The sequence below is a fragment of the Anomaloglossus baeobatrachus genome, unplaced genomic scaffold (assembly GCF_048569485.1).
Source record: "Anomaloglossus baeobatrachus isolate aAnoBae1 unplaced genomic scaffold, aAnoBae1.hap1 Scaffold_536, whole genome shotgun sequence".
Lineage (NCBI taxonomy): Eukaryota > Metazoa > Chordata > Amphibia > Anura > Aromobatidae > Anomaloglossus > Anomaloglossus baeobatrachus.
This window is the reverse complement of record NW_027444733.1, coordinates 47581-65681: the sequence shown is the minus strand read 5'-3', so window position 1 is coordinate 65681 and position 18101 is coordinate 47581. Positions and strand designations below refer to the sequence as shown.

Sequence of the window (18101 nt, the reverse complement as noted above, 5' to 3'; positions counted from 1 at the left end):
TTCACTTTTCACACTTCCTCCTTTTGTTTTTTATCTTTCACACTTTTGACTTTCTTTATTCATCCAAATAGCAAACTCATCACCACTCAACCTGACCAACTCGGCTATGTCCCCGTGCTGCAGTTCTCTGTCTTATCTAGATCATTTGCAATTGAATGGAATAGATCCCTTTTGGACAAAGTGGATTCACCTGCTGCTGCAGTGACCACAGGTGTGATAACATCTAGAATTGGCATCTGGTGCGATCTCTCCGCTTCCACTCCAAAGAAAGTTACCTGTTTATTCCTATCATGCATTGGTTTTTGGGGTTTTCTTTGAGTAATGATGATCTCTTTAGTAGTCTGTTGGCGCCCTCTCCTGGAGGAATAGTTTGCTTGCTCTTGGACATTCTAAAAGAGAGGTCATGATAGACATTGAGCTTCTGAGCTCAATTGGGGACAGTCATGGGTGATGAATGTTTGCAACCTACTGCGAAGCCTCATACCGCAATATAAGGAACGTCAAATACTAAGAAAGGGCGGCCTATGAAAGAATTACTACTTTCAATAAGTACACTTAAACGGCTAATTGGGAATAGAAAAACTGTAAAAAGCCCTCTGAGAAAGCCCCCCTCTAACCTTTGATAGTAAGCTTTTCTGTAGTCTGCCTGTTGATGTATTTTCCGTTTGAACTGTGCACAACATGAAGAGACGGAACACTGGCGGCTTGTCACAATGCCCCCCGATGACATCACAATAGCGCTGCTGCCTAGAAAACAAGCTGCGCAGAAGAAGTTGTTCTTTGGGTGGGAGGGTGGGCTAGTGGAAGGAGGGGGCAATCTCTTTTTTTCCCGGGTGGTAGGGGGATGACAGGAGAAGGGAAGCGGGTGGTGAGAAAGGTACAGAGGGCAGGGTTTGGGGGCTGGGAAGGAAAGGGAAAAGATTAGGGTTTGGGGATGATGAAAGGGCTTTCTACGGGTAAGGATGGCAAAGGGTGGCAGTGACGGAAAGTCAGGCAACCTGTCCTGTCCGTCTTTTTGTATCGTGAATTGGAAAGACTGCAAGGGGGAGGGGAGTTGCTTGCGCCCTAAAGGAGGAGTTATTCAGATTCATTGCAGTGGGCGGCGGCTGCAAAACGCACCATTCTTCTTGTTTTGGCTCTGCAAAGCAGCCTTTTCAAGGGTTGGCTTGGGTGACAAAATGTCTTGTGTAGGCGTGGGTTTGTCTCCCTCTCGCTCTCTCTCCCTAAGATGTGTCCGGCATAGGCCAGGGTGCCACTCGAGGCCCAAACCAATTCTGGTTATCGCTTCTCGGCCTTTTGGCTAAGATCAAGTGTAGTATCTGTTCTTATCAGTTTAATATCTGATACGTCCCCTATCTGGGGACCATATATTAAATGGATTTTTAGAACAGGGAGATGGAAAAAGAGCTTGCTCTGTCCACTCCACGCATTGACCTGGTATTGCAGTACCTCCAGGAACGGTGCACCCCTTCTTAACCCAGTTTCCAAAAGCAGAACTCAATTCACCTGATTCATATTAGCCCGATTTAATGAATTGGAAGAAAGCATACGTCTTCATATGCACCTCAATTTGGCCCATTCACTTTTCACACTTCCTCCTTTTGTTTTTTATCTTTCACACTTTTGACTTTCTTTATTCATCCAAATAGCAAACTCATCACCACTCAACCTGACCAACTCGGCTATGTCCCCGTGCTGCAGTTCTCTGTCTTATCTAGATCATTTGCAATTGAATGGAATAGATCCCTTTTGGACAAAGTGGATTCACCTGCTGCTGCAGTGACCACAGGTGTGATAACATCTAGAATTGGCATCTGGTGCGATCTCTCCGCTTCCACTCCAAAGAAAGTTACCTGTTTATTCCTATCATGCATTGGTTTTTGGGGTTTTCTTTGAGTAATGATGATCTCTTTAGTAGTCTGTTGGCGCCCTCTCCTGGAGGAATAGTTTGCTTGCTCTTGGACATTCTAAAAGAGAGGTCATGATAGACATTGAGCTTCTGAGCTCAATTGGGGACAGTCATGGGTGATGAATGTTTGCAACCTACTGCGAAGCCTCATACCGCAATATAAGGAACGTCAAATACTAAGAAAGGGCGGCCTATGAAAGAATTACTACTTTCAATAAGTACACTTAAACGGCTAATTGGGAATAGAAAAACTGTAAAAAGCCCTCTGAGAAAGCCCCCCTCTAACCTTTGATAGTAAGCTTTTCTGTAGTCTGCCTGTTGATGTATTTTCCGTTTGAACTGTGCACAACATGAAGAGACGGAACACTGGCGGCTTGTCACAATGCCCCCCGATGACATCACAATAGCGCTGCTGCCTAGAAAACAAGCTGCGCAGAAGAAGTTGTTCTTTGGGTGGGAGGGTGGGCTAGTGGAAGGAGGGGGCAATCTCTTTTTTTCCCGGGTGGTAGGGGGATGACAGGAGAAGGGAAGCGGGTGGTGAGAAAGGTACAGAGGGCAGGGTTTGGGGGCTGGGAAGGAAAGGGAAAAGATTAGGGTTTGGGGATGATGAAAGGGCTTTCTACGGGTAAGGATGGCAAAGGGTGGCAGTGACGGAAAGTCAGGCAACCTGTCCTGTCCGTCTTTTTGTATCGTGAATTGGAAAGACTGCAAGGGGGAGGGGAGTTGCTTGCGCCCTAAAGGAGGAGTTATTCAGATTCATTGCAGTGGGCGGCGGCTGCAAAACGCACCATTCTTCTTGTTTTGGCTCTGCAAAGCAGCCTTTTCAAGGGTTGGCTTGGGTGACAAAATGTCTTGTGTAGGCGTGGGTTTGTCTCCCTCTCGCTCTCTCTCCCTAAGATGTGTCCGGCATAGGCCAGGGTGCCACTCGAGGCCCAAACCAATTCTGGTTATCGCTTCTCGGCCTTTTGGCTAAGATCAAGTGTAGTATCTGTTCTTATCAGTTTAATATCTGATACGTCCCCTATCTGGGGACCATATATTAAATGGATTTTTAGAACAGGGAGATGGAAAAAGAGCTTGCTCTGTCCACTCCACGCATTGACCTGGTATTGCAGTACCTCCAGGAACGGTGCACCCCTTCTTAACCCAGTTTCCAAAAGCAGAACTCAATTCACCTGATTCATATTAGCCCGATTTAATGAATTGGAAGAAAGCATACGTCTTCATATGCACCTCAATTTGGCCCATTCACTTTTCACACTTCCTCCTTTTGTTTTTTATCTTTCACACTTTTGACTTTCTTTATTCATCCAAATAGCAAACTCATCACCACTCAACCTGACCAACTCGGCTATGTCCCCGTGCTGCAGTTCTCTGTCTTATCTAGATCATTTGCAATTGAATGGAATAGATCCCTTTTGGACAAAGTGGATTCACCTGCTGCTGCAGTGACCACAGGTGTGATAACATCTAGAATTGGCATCTGGTGCGATCTCTCCGCTTCCACTCCAAAGAAAGTTACCTGTTTATTCCTATCATGCATTGGTTTTTGGGGTTTTCTTTGAGTAATGATGATCTCTTTAGTAGTCTGTTGGCGCCCTCTCCTGGAGGAATAGTTTGCTTGCTCTTGGACATTCTAAAAGAGAGGTCATGATAGACATTGAGCTTCTGAGCTCAATTGGGGACAGTCATGGGTGATGAATGTTTGCAACCTACTGCGAAGCCTCATACCGCAATATAAGGAACGTCAAATACTAAGAAAGGGCGGCCTATGAAAGAATTACTACTTTCAATAAGTACACTTAAACGGCTAATTGGGAATAGAAAAACTGTAAAAAGCCCTCTGAGAAAGCCCCCCTCTAACCTTTGATAGTAAGCTTTTCTGTAGTCTGCCTGTTGATGTATTTTCCGTTTGAACTGTGCACAACATGAAGAGACGGAACACTGGCGGCTTGTCACAATGCCCCCCGATGACATCACAATAGCGCTGCTGCCTAGAAAACAAGCTGCGCAGAAGAAGTTGTTCTTTGGGTGGGAGGGTGGGCTAGTGGAAGGAGGGGGCAATCTCTTTTTTTCCCGGGTGGTAGGGGGATGACAGGAGAAGGGAAGCGGGTGGTGAGAAAGGTACAGAGGGCAGGGTTTGGGGGCTGGGAAGGAAAGGGAAAAGATTAGGGTTTGGGGATGATGAAAGGGCTTTCTACGGGTAAGGATGGCAAAGGGTGGCAGTGACGGAAAGTCAGGCAACCTGTCCTGTCCGTCTTTTTGTATCGTGAATTGGAAAGACTGCAAGGGGGAGGGGAGTTGCTTGCGCCCTAAAGGAGGAGTTATTCAGATTCATTGCAGTGGGCGGCGGCTGCAAAACGCACCATTCTTCTTGTTTTGGCTCTGCAAAGCAGCCTTTTCAAGGGTTGGCTTGGGTGACAAAATGTCTTGTGTAGGCGTGGGTTTGTCTCCCTCTCGCTCTCTCTCCCTAAGATGTGTCCGGCATAGGCCAGGGTGCCACTCGAGGCCCAAACCAATTCTGGTTATCGCTTCTCGGCCTTTTGGCTAAGATCAAGTGTAGTATCTGTTCTTATCAGTTTAATATCTGATACGTCCCCTATCTGGGGACCATATATTAAATGGATTTTTAGAACAGGGAGATGGAAAAAGAGCTTGCTCTGTCCACTCCACGCATTGACCTGGTATTGCAGTACCTCCAGGAACGGTGCACCCCTTCTTAACCCAGTTTCCAAAAGCAGAACTCAATTCACCTGATTCATATTAGCCCGATTTAATGAATTGGAAGAAAGCATACGTCTTCATATGCACCTCAATTTGGCCCATTCACTTTTCACACTTCCTCCTTTTGTTTTTTATCTTTCACACTTTTGACTTTCTTTATTCATCCAAATAGCAAACTCATCACCACTCAACCTGACCAACTCGGCTATGTCCCCGTGCTGCAGTTCTCTGTCTTATCTAGATCATTTGCAATTGAATGGAATAGATCCCTTTTGGACAAAGTGGATTCACCTGCTGCTGCAGTGACCACAGGTGTGATAACATCTAGAATTGGCATCTGGTGCGATCTCTCCGCTTCCACTCCAAAGAAAGTTACCTGTTTATTCCTATCATGCATTGGTTTTTGGGGTTTTCTTTGAGTAATGATGATCTCTTTAGTAGTCTGTTGGCGCCCTCTCCTGGAGGAATAGTTTGCTTGCTCTTGGACATTCTAAAAGAGAGGTCATGATAGACATTGAGCTTCTGAGCTCAATTGGGGACAGTCATGGGTGATGAATGTTTGCAACCTACTGCGAAGCCTCATACCGCAATATAAGGAACGTCAAATACTAAGAAAGGGCGGCCTATGAAAGAATTACTACTTTCAATAAGTACACTTAAACGGCTAATTGGGAATAGAAAAACTGTAAAAAGCCCTCTGAGAAAGCCCCCCTCTAACCTTTGATAGTAAGCTTTTCTGTAGTCTGCCTGTTGATGTATTTTCCGTTTGAACTGTGCACAACATGAAGAGACGGAACACTGGCGGCTTGTCACAATGCCCCCCGATGACATCACAATAGCGCTGCTGCCTAGAAAACAAGCTGCGCAGAAGAAGTTGTTCTTTGGGTGGGAGGGTGGGCTAGTGGAAGGAGGGGGCAATCTCTTTTTTTCCCGGGTGGTAGGGGGATGACAGGAGAAGGGAAGCGGGTGGTGAGAAAGGTACAGAGGGCAGGGTTTGGGGGCTGGGAAGGAAAGGGAAAAGATTAGGGTTTGGGGATGATGAAAGGGCTTTCTACGGGTAAGGATGGCAAAGGGTGGCAGTGACGGAAAGTCAGGCAACCTGTCCTGTCCGTCTTTTTGTATCGTGAATTGGAAAGACTGCAAGGGGGAGGGGAGTTGCTTGCGCCCTAAAGGAGGAGTTATTCAGATTCATTGCAGTGGGCGGCGGCTGCAAAACGCACCATTCTTCTTGTTTTGGCTCTGCAAAGCAGCCTTTTCAAGGGTTGGCTTGGGTGACAAAATGTCTTGTGTAGGCGTGGGTTTGTCTCCCTCTCGCTCTCTCTCCCTAAGATGTGTCCGGCATAGGCCAGGGTGCCACTCGAGGCCCAAACCAATTCTGGTTATCGCTTCTCGGCCTTTTGGCTAAGATCAAGTGTAGTATCTGTTCTTGTCAGACAAGGCTGTCCTCTGTCACCTCTTCTTTTTGTTTGTGTTATAGAACTCTTTGCAGAGGCTATCCGGCGGAATGGAGAGATCAGAGGGATCACCGCACCAGGACCAGAACGCTTCGAGGTCAAGTGCTCGCTCTACATGGACGACGTGACCGTCTTCTGCGCGGACCGGCGCTCAGTCGACACCCTCGTCCAGACCTGTGAGACCTTCGGACGGGCTTCGGGAGCCAAAGTCAACTGCGGGAAGTCGGAAGCCATGCTCTTCGGGGACTGGCAGCCGGCCTCTTCCGCCCCCTTCCCTTTCAGCATCCAGCCGGATTTCATCAAGGTTCTTGGAGTGTGGTTCGGGAAGGAAGGAGCAGCCCTCAAGTCCTGGGAGGAACGCTTGACCAAGATCACCCAACGGATCGGTCTGTGGAGCCTCAGACGCCTCACCTGTGAGGGCAAAGCACTGGTCCTGCGTAACGAGGTACTGCCCGTGCTGCAGTACACGGCCCAGGCCTGGCCCCCCCTTGCCACCGTGTGCAGGGCCATTACCAGGACGGTGTTTCGTTTTGTCTGGGGATCCAAGATGGACAGAGTAAAGCGGAGCATCATGTACAAGGATCCTCGCAAGGGTGGAAAGGGCGTACCCGATATCCCCACCCTCCTGCGATCCTCCTTCGTATGTGACTGCGTTCGCCGAACTCTGCGAGTCAAGAGAGGTTCCGCGGGTGGGTCCATGTCTCGCTTCTTCCTGCTCCCCCTTTGGAGACGGTTAGGCTGGGACAAGTGGGACAGCTCCTTCCCCTACAACTGGACGGCGCCATGGTTCTACGGAGACGTGGTTCGGTTTGTGAGGGAACACCAACTGGAGGGACTCAAGCCTGATTTGTGGAAGCCAAAGACTATCCACAAACTCATCAGAGCCAAGGACGAAATGGAGAACATTCCAGGACTTCATCACGACACACTGGAGACTGTTTGGACAAACGTGTCATCGGCTGGATTGACCAACGGGCACAAGGACTTGTCATGGATGGCGATACAGGGCGGACTGCCCGTCCGGTCATTCATGCACGCCCGGAACCTGTGCAAAACCCGGTACTGCCCAAGGTGCCCCTTCGTGGAGGAAACATCGCTGCACGCCTTTTGGGACTGCCGTTTCGCACAGCGCCTGTTGGTTGCCCTGGAGGATGACCTGAGGAACTCCGTCCCCAGAGGGAGCCTATCGTACCATTCCGTACTTTATGGACTCTTCCCTGGGACTCACACCGTTGGAGCCATCCAGGAGGCTTGGCGCCTTATGAACTGCTTTAAGGACGCTATTTGGGTCGCCAGGAACCGGCTCATCTTGAAGAGGGAGAGGATGTCTATCCAGGATTGCCGCAGGCTGATCCACAGCCTGCTCAGAGACTATTCCATCATGGACAGTCCAGACGACAGCGCCGAGGAGGAGGTTTAGACCTCTTCCATGCCCCCTCCCTCCTTTTCCCGTTATGTGCGTCTTTCAATAAAGCTTCGGGCCTGTGATTTCCCCACCCTATCCCCCTTTTCCCCTACCCCCATCCCCCAATCGCCGGTTCGTCGTTATTTATTGTCTAACTTTTTCTTTCAGCTTGAGTGTTATGGATAAGCATAGGAGCGTGATGTATAGTTTAGTGCGTCGTACTCTATGGCTATGTAAGAAGGATTGTATATTTCTGTGTGTACGGGGCTGCGGCACTGTACACGGTTTGTTACCTTTTTGTGAGTAGTGCATGATAATAAAGATGCTGTTAAATCAAAAAAAATCTGTTCTTATCAGTTTAATATCTGATACGTCCCCTATCTGGGGACCATATATTAAATGGATTTTTAGAACAGGGAGATGGAAAAAGAGCTTGCTCTGTCCACTCCACGCATTGACCTGGTATTGCAGTACCTCCAGGAACGGTGCACCCCTTCTTAACCCAGTTTCCAAAAGCAGAACTCAATTCACCTGATTCATATTAGCCCGATTTAATGAATTGGAAGAAAGCATACGTCTTCATATGCACCTCAATTTGGCCCATTCACTTTTCACACTTCCTCCTTTTGTTTTTTATCTTTCACACTTTTGACTTTCTTTATTCATCCAAATAGCAAACTCATCACCACTCAACCTGACCAACTCGGCTATGTCCCCGTGCTGCAGTTCTCTGTCTTATCTAGATCATTTGCAATTGAATGGAATAGATCCCTTTTGGACAAAGTGGATTCACCTGCTGCTGCAGTGACCACAGGTGTGATAACATCTAGAATTGGCATCTGGTGCGATCTCTCCGCTTCCACTCCAAAGAAAGTTACCTGTTTATTCCTATCATGCATTGGTTTTTGGGGTTTTCTTTGAGTAATGATGATCTCTTTAGTAGTCTGTTGGCGCCCTCTCCTGGAGGAATAGTTTGCTTGCTCTTGGACATTCTAAAAGAGAGGTCATGATAGACATTGAGCTTCTGAGCTCAATTGGGGACAGTCATGGGTGATGAATGTTTGCAACCTACTGCGAAGCCTCATACCGCAATATAAGGAACGTCAAATACTAAGAAAGGGCGGCCTATGAAAGAATTACTACTTTCAATAAGTACACTTAAACGGCTAATTGGGAATAGAAAAACTGTAAAAAGCCCTCTGAGAAAGCCCCCCTCTAACCTTTGATAGTAAGCTTTTCTGTAGTCTGCCTGTTGATGTATTTTCCGTTTGAACTGTGCACAACATGAAGAGACGGAACACTGGCGGCTTGTCACAATGCCCCCCGATGACATCACAATAGCGCTGCTGCCTAGAAAACAAGCTGCGCAGAAGAAGTTGTTCTTTGGGTGGGAGGGTGGGCTAGTGGAAGGAGGGGGCAATCTCTTTTTTTCCCGGGTGGTAGGGGGATGACAGGAGAAGGGAAGCGGGTGGTGAGAAAGGTACAGAGGGCAGGGTTTGGGGGCTGGGAAGGAAAGGGAAAAGATTAGGGTTTGGGGATGATGAAAGGGCTTTCTACGGGTAAGGATGGCAAAGGGTGGCAGTGACGGAAAGTCAGGCAACCTGTCCTGTCCGTCTTTTTGTATCGTGAATTGGAAAGACTGCAAGGGGGAGGGGAGTTGCTTGCGCCCTAAAGGAGGAGTTATTCAGATTCATTGCAGTGGGCGGCGGCTGCAAAACGCACCATTCTTCTTGTTTTGGCTCTGCAAAGCAGCCTTTTCAAGGGTTGGCTTGGGTGACAAAATGTCTTGTGTAGGCGTGGGTTTGTCTCCCTCTCGCTCTCTCTCCCTAAGATGTGTCCGGCATAGGCCAGGGTGCCACTCGAGGCCCAAACCAATTCTGGTTATCGCTTCTCGGCCTTTTGGCTAAGATCAAGTGTAGTATCTGTTCTTATCAGTTTAATATCTGATACGTCCCCTATCTGGGGACCATATATTAAATGGATTTTTAGAACAGGGAGATGGAAAAAGAGCTTGCTCTGTCCACTCCACGCATTGACCTGGTATTGCAGTACCTCCAGGAACGGTGCACCCCTTCTTAACCCAGTTTCCAAAAGCAGAACTCAATTCACCTGATTCATATTAGCCCGATTTAATGAATTGGAAGAAAGCATACGTCTTCATATGCACCTCAATTTGGCCCATTCACTTTTCACACTTCCTCCTTTTGTTTTTTATCTTTCACACTTTTGACTTTCTTTATTCATCCAAATAGCAAACTCATCACCACTCAACCTGACCAACTCGGCTATGTCCCCGTGCTGCAGTTCTCTGTCTTATCTAGATCATTTGCAATTGAATGGAATAGATCCCTTTTGGACAAAGTGGATTCACCTGCTGCTGCAGTGACCACAGGTGTGATAACATCTAGAATTGGCATCTGGTGCGATCTCTCCGCTTCCACTCCAAAGAAAGTTACCTGTTTATTCCTATCATGCATTGGTTTTTGGGGTTTTCTTTGAGTAATGATGATCTCTTTAGTAGTCTGTTGGCGCCCTCTCCTGGAGGAATAGTTTGCTTGCTCTTGGACATTCTAAAAGAGAGGTCATGATAGACATTGAGCTTCTGAGCTCAATTGGGGACAGTCATGGGTGATGAATGTTTGCAACCTACTGCGAAGCCTCATACCGCAATATAAGGAACGTCAAATACTAAGAAAGGGCGGCCTATGAAAGAATTACTACTTTCAATAAGTACACTTAAACGGCTAATTGGGAATAGAAAAACTGTAAAAAGCCCTCTGAGAAAGCCCCCCTCTAACCTTTGATAGTAAGCTTTTCTGTAGTCTGCCTGTTGATGTATTTTCCGTTTGAACTGTGCACAACATGAAGAGACGGAACACTGGCGGCTTGTCACAATGCCCCCCGATGACATCACAATAGCGCTGCTGCCTAGAAAACAAGCTGCGCAGAAGAAGTTGTTCTTTGGGTGGGAGGGTGGGCTAGTGGAAGGAGGGGGCAATCTCTTTTTTTCCCGGGTGGTAGGGGGATGACAGGAGAAGGGAAGCGGGTGGTGAGAAAGGTACAGAGGGCAGGGTTTGGGGGCTGGGAAGGAAAGGGAAAAGATTAGGGTTTGGGGATGATGAAAGGGCTTTCTACGGGTAAGGATGGCAAAGGGTGGCAGTGACGGAAAGTCAGGCAACCTGTCCTGTCCGTCTTTTTGTATCGTGAATTGGAAAGACTGCAAGGGGGAGGGGAGTTGCTTGCGCCCTAAAGGAGGAGTTATTCAGATTCATTGCAGTGGGCGGCGGCTGCAAAACGCACCATTCTTCTTGTTTTGGCTCTGCAAAGCAGCCTTTTCAAGGGTTGGCTTGGGTGACAAAATGTCTTGTGTAGGCGTGGGTTTGTCTCCCTCTCGCTCTCTCTCCCTAAGATGTGTCCGGCATAGGCCAGGGTGCCACTCGAGGCCCAAACCAATTCTGGTTATCGCTTCTCGGCCTTTTGGCTAAGATCAAGTGTAGTATCTGTTCTTATCAGTTTAATATCTGATACGTCCCCTATCTGGGGACCATATATTAAATGGATTTTTAGAACAGGGAGATGGAAAAAGAGCTTGCTCTGTCCACTCCACGCATTGACCTGGTATTGCAGTACCTCCAGGAACGGTGCACCCCTTCTTAACCCAGTTTCCAAAAGCAGAACTCAATTCACCTGATTCATATTAGCCCGATTTAATGAATTGGAAGAAAGCATACGTCTTCATATGCACCTCAATTTGGCCCATTCACTTTTCACACTTCCTCCTTTTGTTTTTTATCTTTCACACTTTTGACTTTCTTTATTCATCCAAATAGCAAACTCATCACCACTCAACCTGACCAACTCGGCTATGTCCCCGTGCTGCAGTTCTCTGTCTTATCTAGATCATTTGCAATTGAATGGAATAGATCCCTTTTGGACAAAGTGGATTCACCTGCTGCTGCAGTGACCACAGGTGTGATAACATCTAGAATTGGCATCTGGTGCGATCTCTCCGCTTCCACTCCAAAGAAAGTTACCTGTTTATTCCTATCATGCATTGGTTTTTGGGGTTTTCTTTGAGTAATGATGATCTCTTTAGTAGTCTGTTGGCGCCCTCTCCTGGAGGAATAGTTTGCTTGCTCTTGGACATTCTAAAAGAGAGGTCATGATAGACATTGAGCTTCTGAGCTCAATTGGGGACAGTCATGGGTGATGAATGTTTGCAACCTACTGCGAAGCCTCATACCGCAATATAAGGAACGTCAAATACTAAGAAAGGGCGGCCTATGAAAGAATTACTACTTTCAATAAGTACACTTAAACGGCTAATTGGGAATAGAAAAACTGTAAAAAGCCCTCTGAGAAAGCCCCCCTCTAACCTTTGATAGTAAGCTTTTCTGTAGTCTGCCTGTTGATGTATTTTCCGTTTGAACTGTGCACAACATGAAGAGACGGAACACTGGCGGCTTGTCACAATGCCCCCCGATGACATCACAATAGCGCTGCTGCCTAGAAAACAAGCTGCGCAGAAGAAGTTGTTCTTTGGGTGGGAGGGTGGGCTAGTGGAAGGAGGGGGCAATCTCTTTTTTTCCCGGGTGGTAGGGGGATGACAGGAGAAGGGAAGCGGGTGGTGAGAAAGGTACAGAGGGCAGGGTTTGGGGGCTGGGAAGGAAAGGGAAAAGATTAGGGTTTGGGGATGATGAAAGGGCTTTCTACGGGTAAGGATGGCAAAGGGTGGCAGTGACGGAAAGTCAGGCAACCTGTCCTGTCCGTCTTTTTGTATCGTGAATTGGAAAGACTGCAAGGGGGAGGGGAGTTGCTTGCGCCCTAAAGGAGGAGTTATTCAGATTCATTGCAGTGGGCGGCGGCTGCAAAACGCACCATTCTTCTTGTTTTGGCTCTGCAAAGCAGCCTTTTCAAGGGTTGGCTTGGGTGACAAAATGTCTTGTGTAGGCGTGGGTTTGTCTCCCTCTCGCTCTCTCTCCCTAAGATGTGTCCGGCATAGGCCAGGGTGCCACTCGAGGCCCAAACCAATTCTGGTTATCGCTTCTCGGCCTTTTGGCTAAGATCAAGTGTAGTATCTGTTCTTATCAGTTTAATATCTGATACGTCCCCTATCTGGGGACCATATATTAAATGGATTTTTAGAACAGGGAGATGGAAAAAGAGCTTGCTCTGTCCACTCCACGCATTGACCTGGTATTGCAGTACCTCCAGGAACGGTGCACCCCTTCTTAACCCAGTTTCCAAAAGCAGAACTCAATTCACCTGATTCATATTAGCCCGATTTAATGAATTGGAAGAAAGCATACGTCTTCATATGCACCTCAATTTGGCCCATTCACTTTTCACACTTCCTCCTTTTGTTTTTTATCTTTCACACTTTTGACTTTCTTTATTCATCCAAATAGCAAACTCATCACCACTCAACCTGACCAACTCGGCTATGTCCCCGTGCTGCAGTTCTCTGTCTTATCTAGATCATTTGCAATTGAATGGAATAGATCCCTTTTGGACAAAGTGGATTCACCTGCTGCTGCAGTGACCACAGGTGTGATAACATCTAGAATTGGCATCTGGTGCGATCTCTCCGCTTCCACTCCAAAGAAAGTTACCTGTTTATTCCTATCATGCATTGGTTTTTGGGGTTTTCTTTGAGTAATGATGATCTCTTTAGTAGTCTGTTGGCGCCCTCTCCTGGAGGAATAGTTTGCTTGCTCTTGGACATTCTAAAAGAGAGGTCATGATAGACATTGAGCTTCTGAGCTCAATTGGGGACAGTCATGGGTGATGAATGTTTGCAACCTACTGCGAAGCCTCATACCGCAATATAAGGAACGTCAAATACTAAGAAAGGGCGGCCTATGAAAGAATTACTACTTTCAATAAGTACACTTAAACGGCTAATTGGGAATAGAAAAACTGTAAAAAGCCCTCTGAGAAAGCCCCCCTCTAACCTTTGATAGTAAGCTTTTCTGTAGTCTGCCTGTTGATGTATTTTCCGTTTGAACTGTGCACAACATGAAGAGACGGAACACTGGCGGCTTGTCACAATGCCCCCCGATGACATCACAATAGCGCTGCTGCCTAGAAAACAAGCTGCGCAGAAGAAGTTGTTCTTTGGGTGGGAGGGTGGGCTAGTGGAAGGAGGGGGCAATCTCTTTTTTTCCCGGGTGGTAGGGGGATGACAGGAGAAGGGAAGCGGGTGGTGAGAAAGGTACAGAGGGCAGGGTTTGGGGGCTGGGAAGGAAAGGGAAAAGATTAGGGTTTGGGGATGATGAAAGGGCTTTCTACGGGTAAGGATGGCAAAGGGTGGCAGTGACGGAAAGTCAGGCAACCTGTCCTGTCCGTCTTTTTGTATCGTGAATTGGAAAGACTGCAAGGGGGAGGGGAGTTGCTTGCGCCCTAAAGGAGGAGTTATTCAGATTCATTGCAGTGGGCGGCGGCTGCAAAACGCACCATTCTTCTTGTTTTGGCTCTGCAAAGCAGCCTTTTCAAGGGTTGGCTTGGGTGACAAAATGTCTTGTGTAGGCGTGGGTTTGTCTCCCTCTCGCTCTCTCTCCCTAAGATGTGTCCGGCATAGGCCAGGGTGCCACTCGAGGCCCAAACCAATTCTGGTTATCGCTTCTCGGCCTTTTGGCTAAGATCAAGTGTAGTATCTGTTCTTATCAGTTTAATATCTGATACGTCCCCTATCTGGGGACCATATATTAAATGGATTTTTAGAACAGGGAGATGGAAAAAGAGCTTGCTCTGTCCACTCCACGCATTGACCTGGTATTGCAGTACCTCCAGGAACGGTGCACCCCTTCTTAACCCAGTTTCCAAAAGCAGAACTCAATTCACCTGATTCATATTAGCCCGATTTAATGAATTGGAAGAAAGCATACGTCTTCATATGCACCTCAATTTGGCCCATTCACTTTTCACACTTCCTCCTTTTGTTTTTTATCTTTCACACTTTTGACTTTCTTTATTCATCCAAATAGCAAACTCATCACCACTCAACCTGACCAACTCGGCTATGTCCCCGTGCTGCAGTTCTCTGTCTTATCTAGATCATTTGCAATTGAATGGAATAGATCCCTTTTGGACAAAGTGGATTCACCTGCTGCTGCAGTGACCACAGGTGTGATAACATCTAGAATTGGCATCTGGTGCGATCTCTCCGCTTCCACTCCAAAGAAAGTTACCTGTTTATTCCTATCATGCATTGGTTTTTGGGGTTTTCTTTGAGTAATGATGATCTCTTTAGTAGTCTGTTGGCGCCCTCTCCTGGAGGAATAGTTTGCTTGCTCTTGGACATTCTAAAAGAGAGGTCATGATAGACATTGAGCTTCTGAGCTCAATTGGGGACAGTCATGGGTGATGAATGTTTGCAACCTACTGCGAAGCCTCATACCGCAATATAAGGAACGTCAAATACTAAGAAAGGGCGGCCTATGAAAGAATTACTACTTTCAATAAGTACACTTAAACGGCTAATTGGGAATAGAAAAACTGTAAAAAGCCCTCTGAGAAAGCCCCCCTCTAACCTTTGATAGTAAGCTTTTCTGTAGTCTGCCTGTTGATGTATTTTCCGTTTGAACTGTGCACAACATGAAGAGACGGAACACTGGCGGCTTGTCACAATGCCCCCCGATGACATCACAATAGCGCTGCTGCCTAGAAAACAAGCTGCGCAGAAGAAGTTGTTCTTTGGGTGGGAGGGTGGGCTAGTGGAAGGAGGGGGCAATCTCTTTTTTTCCCGGGTGGTAGGGGGATGACAGGAGAAGGGAAGCGGGTGGTGAGAAAGGTACAGAGGGCAGGGTTTGGGGGCTGGGAAGGAAAGGGAAAAGATTAGGGTTTGGGGATGATGAAAGGGCTTTCTACGGGTAAGGATGGCAAAGGGTGGCAGTGACGGAAAGTCAGGCAACCTGTCCTGTCCGTCTTTTTGTATCGTGAATTGGAAAGACTGCAAGGGGGAGGGGAGTTGCTTGCGCCCTAAAGGAGGAGTTATTCAGATTCATTGCAGTGGGCGGCGGCTGCAAAACGCACCATTCTTCTTGTTTTGGCTCTGCAAAGCAGCCTTTTCAAGGGTTGGCTTGGGTGACAAAATGTCTTGTGTAGGCGTGGGTTTGTCTCCCTCTCGCTCTCTCTCCCTAAGATGTGTCCGGCATAGGCCAGGGTGCCACTCGAGGCCCAAACCAATTCTGGTTATCGCTTCTCGGCCTTTTGGCTAAGATCAAGTGTAGTATCTGTTCTTATCAGTTTAATATCTGATACGTCCCCTATCTGGGGACCATATATTAAATGGATTTTTAGAACAGGGAGATGGAAAAAGAGCTTGCTCTGTCCACTCCACGCATTGACCTGGTATTGCAGTACCTCCAGGAACGGTGCACCCCTTCTTAACCCAGTTTCCAAAAGCAGAACTCAATTCACCTGATTCATATTAGCCCGATTTAATGAATTGGAAGAAAGCATACGTCTTCATATGCACCTCAATTTGGCCCATTCACTTTTCACACTTCCTCCTTTTGTTTTTTATCTTTCACACTTTTGACTTTCTTTATTCATCCAAATAGCAAACTCATCACCACTCAACCTGACCAACTCGGCTATGTCCCCGTGCTGCAGTTCTCTGTCTTATCTAGATCATTTGCAATTGAATGGAATAGATCCCTTTTGGACAAAGTGGATTCACCTGCTGCTGCAGTGACCACAGGTGTGATAACATCTAGAATTGGCATCTGGTGCGATCTCTCCGCTTCCACTCCAAAGAAAGTTACCTGTTTATTCCTATCATGCATTGGTTTTTGGGGTTTTCTTTGAGTAATGATGATCTCTTTAGTAGTCTGTTGGCGCCCTCTCCTGGAGGAATAGTTTGCTTGCTCTTGGACATTCTAAAAGAGAGGTCATGATAGACATTGAGCTTCTGAGCTCAATTGGGGACAGTCATGGGTGATGAATGTTTGCAACCTACTGCGAAGCCTCATACCGCAATATAAGGAACGTCAAATACTAAGAAAGGGCGGCCTATGAAAGAATTACTACTTTCAATAAGTACACTTAAACGGCTAATTGGGAATAGAAAAACTGTAAAAAGCCCTCTGAGAAAGCCCCCCTCTAACCTTTGATAGTAAGCTTTTCTGTAGTCTGCCTGTTGATGTATTTTCCGTTTGAACTGTGCACAACATGAAGAGACGGAACACTGGCGGCTTGTCACAATGCCCCCCGATGACATCACAATAGCGCTGCTGCCTAGAAAACAAGCTGCGCAGAAGAAGTTGTTCTTTGGGTGGGAGGGTGGGCTAGTGGAAGGAGGGGGCAATCTCTTTTTTTCCCGGGTGGTAGGGGGATGACAGGAGAAGGGAAGCGGGTGGTGAGAAAGGTACAGAGGGCAGGGTTTGGGGGCTGGGAAGGAAAGGGAAAAGATTAGGGTTTGGGGATGATGAAAGGGCTTTCTACGGGTAAGGATGGCAAAGGGTGGCAGTGACGGAAAGTCAGGCAACCTGTCCTGTCCGTCTTTTTGTATCGTGAATTGGAAAGACTGCAAGGGGGAGGGGAGTTGCTTGCGCCCTAAAGGAGGAGTTATTCAGATTCATTGCAGTGGGCGGCGGCTGCAAAACGCACCATTCTTCTTGTTTTGGCTCTGCAAAGCAGCCTTTTCAAGGGTTGGCTTGGGTGACAAAATGTCTTGTGTAGGCGTGGGTTTGTCTCCCTCTCGCTCTCTCTCCCTAAGATGTGTCCGGCATAGGCCAGGGTGCCACTCGAGGCCCAAACCAATTCTGGTTATCGCTTCTCGGCCTTTTGGCTAAGATCAAGTGTAGTATCTGTTCTTATCAGTTTAATATCTGATACGTCCCCTATCTGGGGACCATATATTAAATGGATTTTTAGAACAGGGAGATGGAAAAAGAGCTTGCTCTGTCCACTCCACGCATTGACCTGGTATTGCAGTACCTCCAGGAACGGTGCACCCCTTCTTAACCCAGTTTCCAAAAGCAGAACTCAATTCACCTGATTCATATTAGCCCGATTTAATGAATTGGAAGAAAGCATACGTCTTCATATGCACCTCAATTTGGCCCATTCACTTTTCACACTTCCTCCTTTTGTTTTTTATCTTTCACACTTTTGACTTTCTTTATTCATCCAAATAGCAAACTCATCACCACTCAACCTGACCAACTCGGCTATGTCCCCGTGCTGCAGTTCTCTGTCTTATCTAGATCATTTGCAATTGAATGGAATAGATCCCTTTTGGACAAAGTGGATTCACCTGCTGCTGCAGTGACCACAGGTGTGATAACATCTAGAATTGGCATCTGGTGCGATCTCTCCGCTTCCACTCCAAAGAAAGTTACCTGTTTATTCCTATCATGCATTGGTTTTTGGGGTTTTCTTTGAGTAATGATGATCTCTTTAGTAGTCTGTTGGCGCCCTCTCCTGGAGGAATAGTTTGCTTGCTCTTGGACATTCTAAAAGAGAGGTCATGATAGACATTGAGCTTCTGAGCTCAATTGGGGACAGTCATGGGTGATGAATGTTTGCAACCTACTGCGAAGCCTCATACCGCAATATAAGGAACGTCAAATACTAAGAAAGGGCGGCCTATGAAAGAATTACT

At 47.1% G+C, this 18101-nt stretch overlaps 9 non-coding genes and 2 pseudogenes across 9 annotated transcripts; all 11 read left to right on the top strand.

The window, feature by feature from the left end:
- Positions 1-1280: 1280 nt before the first annotated feature.
- LOC142283400 (U2 spliceosomal RNA) lies at positions 1281-1471 on the top strand. Its single transcript, XR_012745058.1, has one exon. It is a non-coding gene; the product is annotated as a U2 spliceosomal RNA (small nuclear RNA).
- A 1387-nt stretch (positions 1472-2858) lies between these two features.
- LOC142283399 (U2 spliceosomal RNA) lies at positions 2859-3049 on the top strand. Its single transcript, XR_012745057.1, has one exon. It is a non-coding gene; the product is annotated as a U2 spliceosomal RNA (small nuclear RNA).
- Positions 3050-4436: 1387 nt separating this feature from the next.
- Positions 4437-4627, top strand: LOC142283398 (U2 spliceosomal RNA). The gene has a single exon (XR_012745056.1). It is a non-coding gene; the product is annotated as a U2 spliceosomal RNA (small nuclear RNA).
- Positions 4628-6014: 1387 nt separating this feature from the next.
- On the top strand, positions 6015-6118 carry LOC142283371 (U2 spliceosomal RNA; annotated as a pseudogene).
- A 1663-nt stretch (positions 6119-7781) lies between these two features.
- On the top strand, positions 7782-7988 carry LOC142283362 (U2 spliceosomal RNA; annotated as a pseudogene).
- Positions 7989-9375: 1387 nt separating this feature from the next.
- Positions 9376-9566, top strand: LOC142283396 (U2 spliceosomal RNA). Its single transcript, XR_012745055.1, has one exon. It is a non-coding gene; the product is annotated as a U2 spliceosomal RNA (small nuclear RNA).
- Positions 9567-10953: 1387 nt separating this feature from the next.
- Positions 10954-11144, top strand: LOC142283395 (U2 spliceosomal RNA). The gene has a single exon (XR_012745054.1). It is a non-coding gene; the product is annotated as a U2 spliceosomal RNA (small nuclear RNA).
- A 1387-nt stretch (positions 11145-12531) lies between these two features.
- On the top strand, positions 12532-12722 carry LOC142283394 (U2 spliceosomal RNA). Its single transcript, XR_012745053.1, has one exon. It is a non-coding gene; the product is annotated as a U2 spliceosomal RNA (small nuclear RNA).
- A 1387-nt stretch (positions 12723-14109) lies between these two features.
- Positions 14110-14300, top strand: LOC142283393 (U2 spliceosomal RNA). Its single transcript, XR_012745052.1, has one exon. It is a non-coding gene; the product is annotated as a U2 spliceosomal RNA (small nuclear RNA).
- A 1387-nt stretch (positions 14301-15687) lies between these two features.
- LOC142283392 (U2 spliceosomal RNA) lies at positions 15688-15878 on the top strand. Its single transcript, XR_012745051.1, has one exon. It is a non-coding gene; the product is annotated as a U2 spliceosomal RNA (small nuclear RNA).
- Positions 15879-17265: 1387 nt separating this feature from the next.
- On the top strand, positions 17266-17456 carry LOC142283390 (U2 spliceosomal RNA). Its single transcript, XR_012745049.1, has one exon. It is a non-coding gene; the product is annotated as a U2 spliceosomal RNA (small nuclear RNA).
- The last annotated feature ends 645 nt before the right edge of the window (positions 17457-18101 follow it).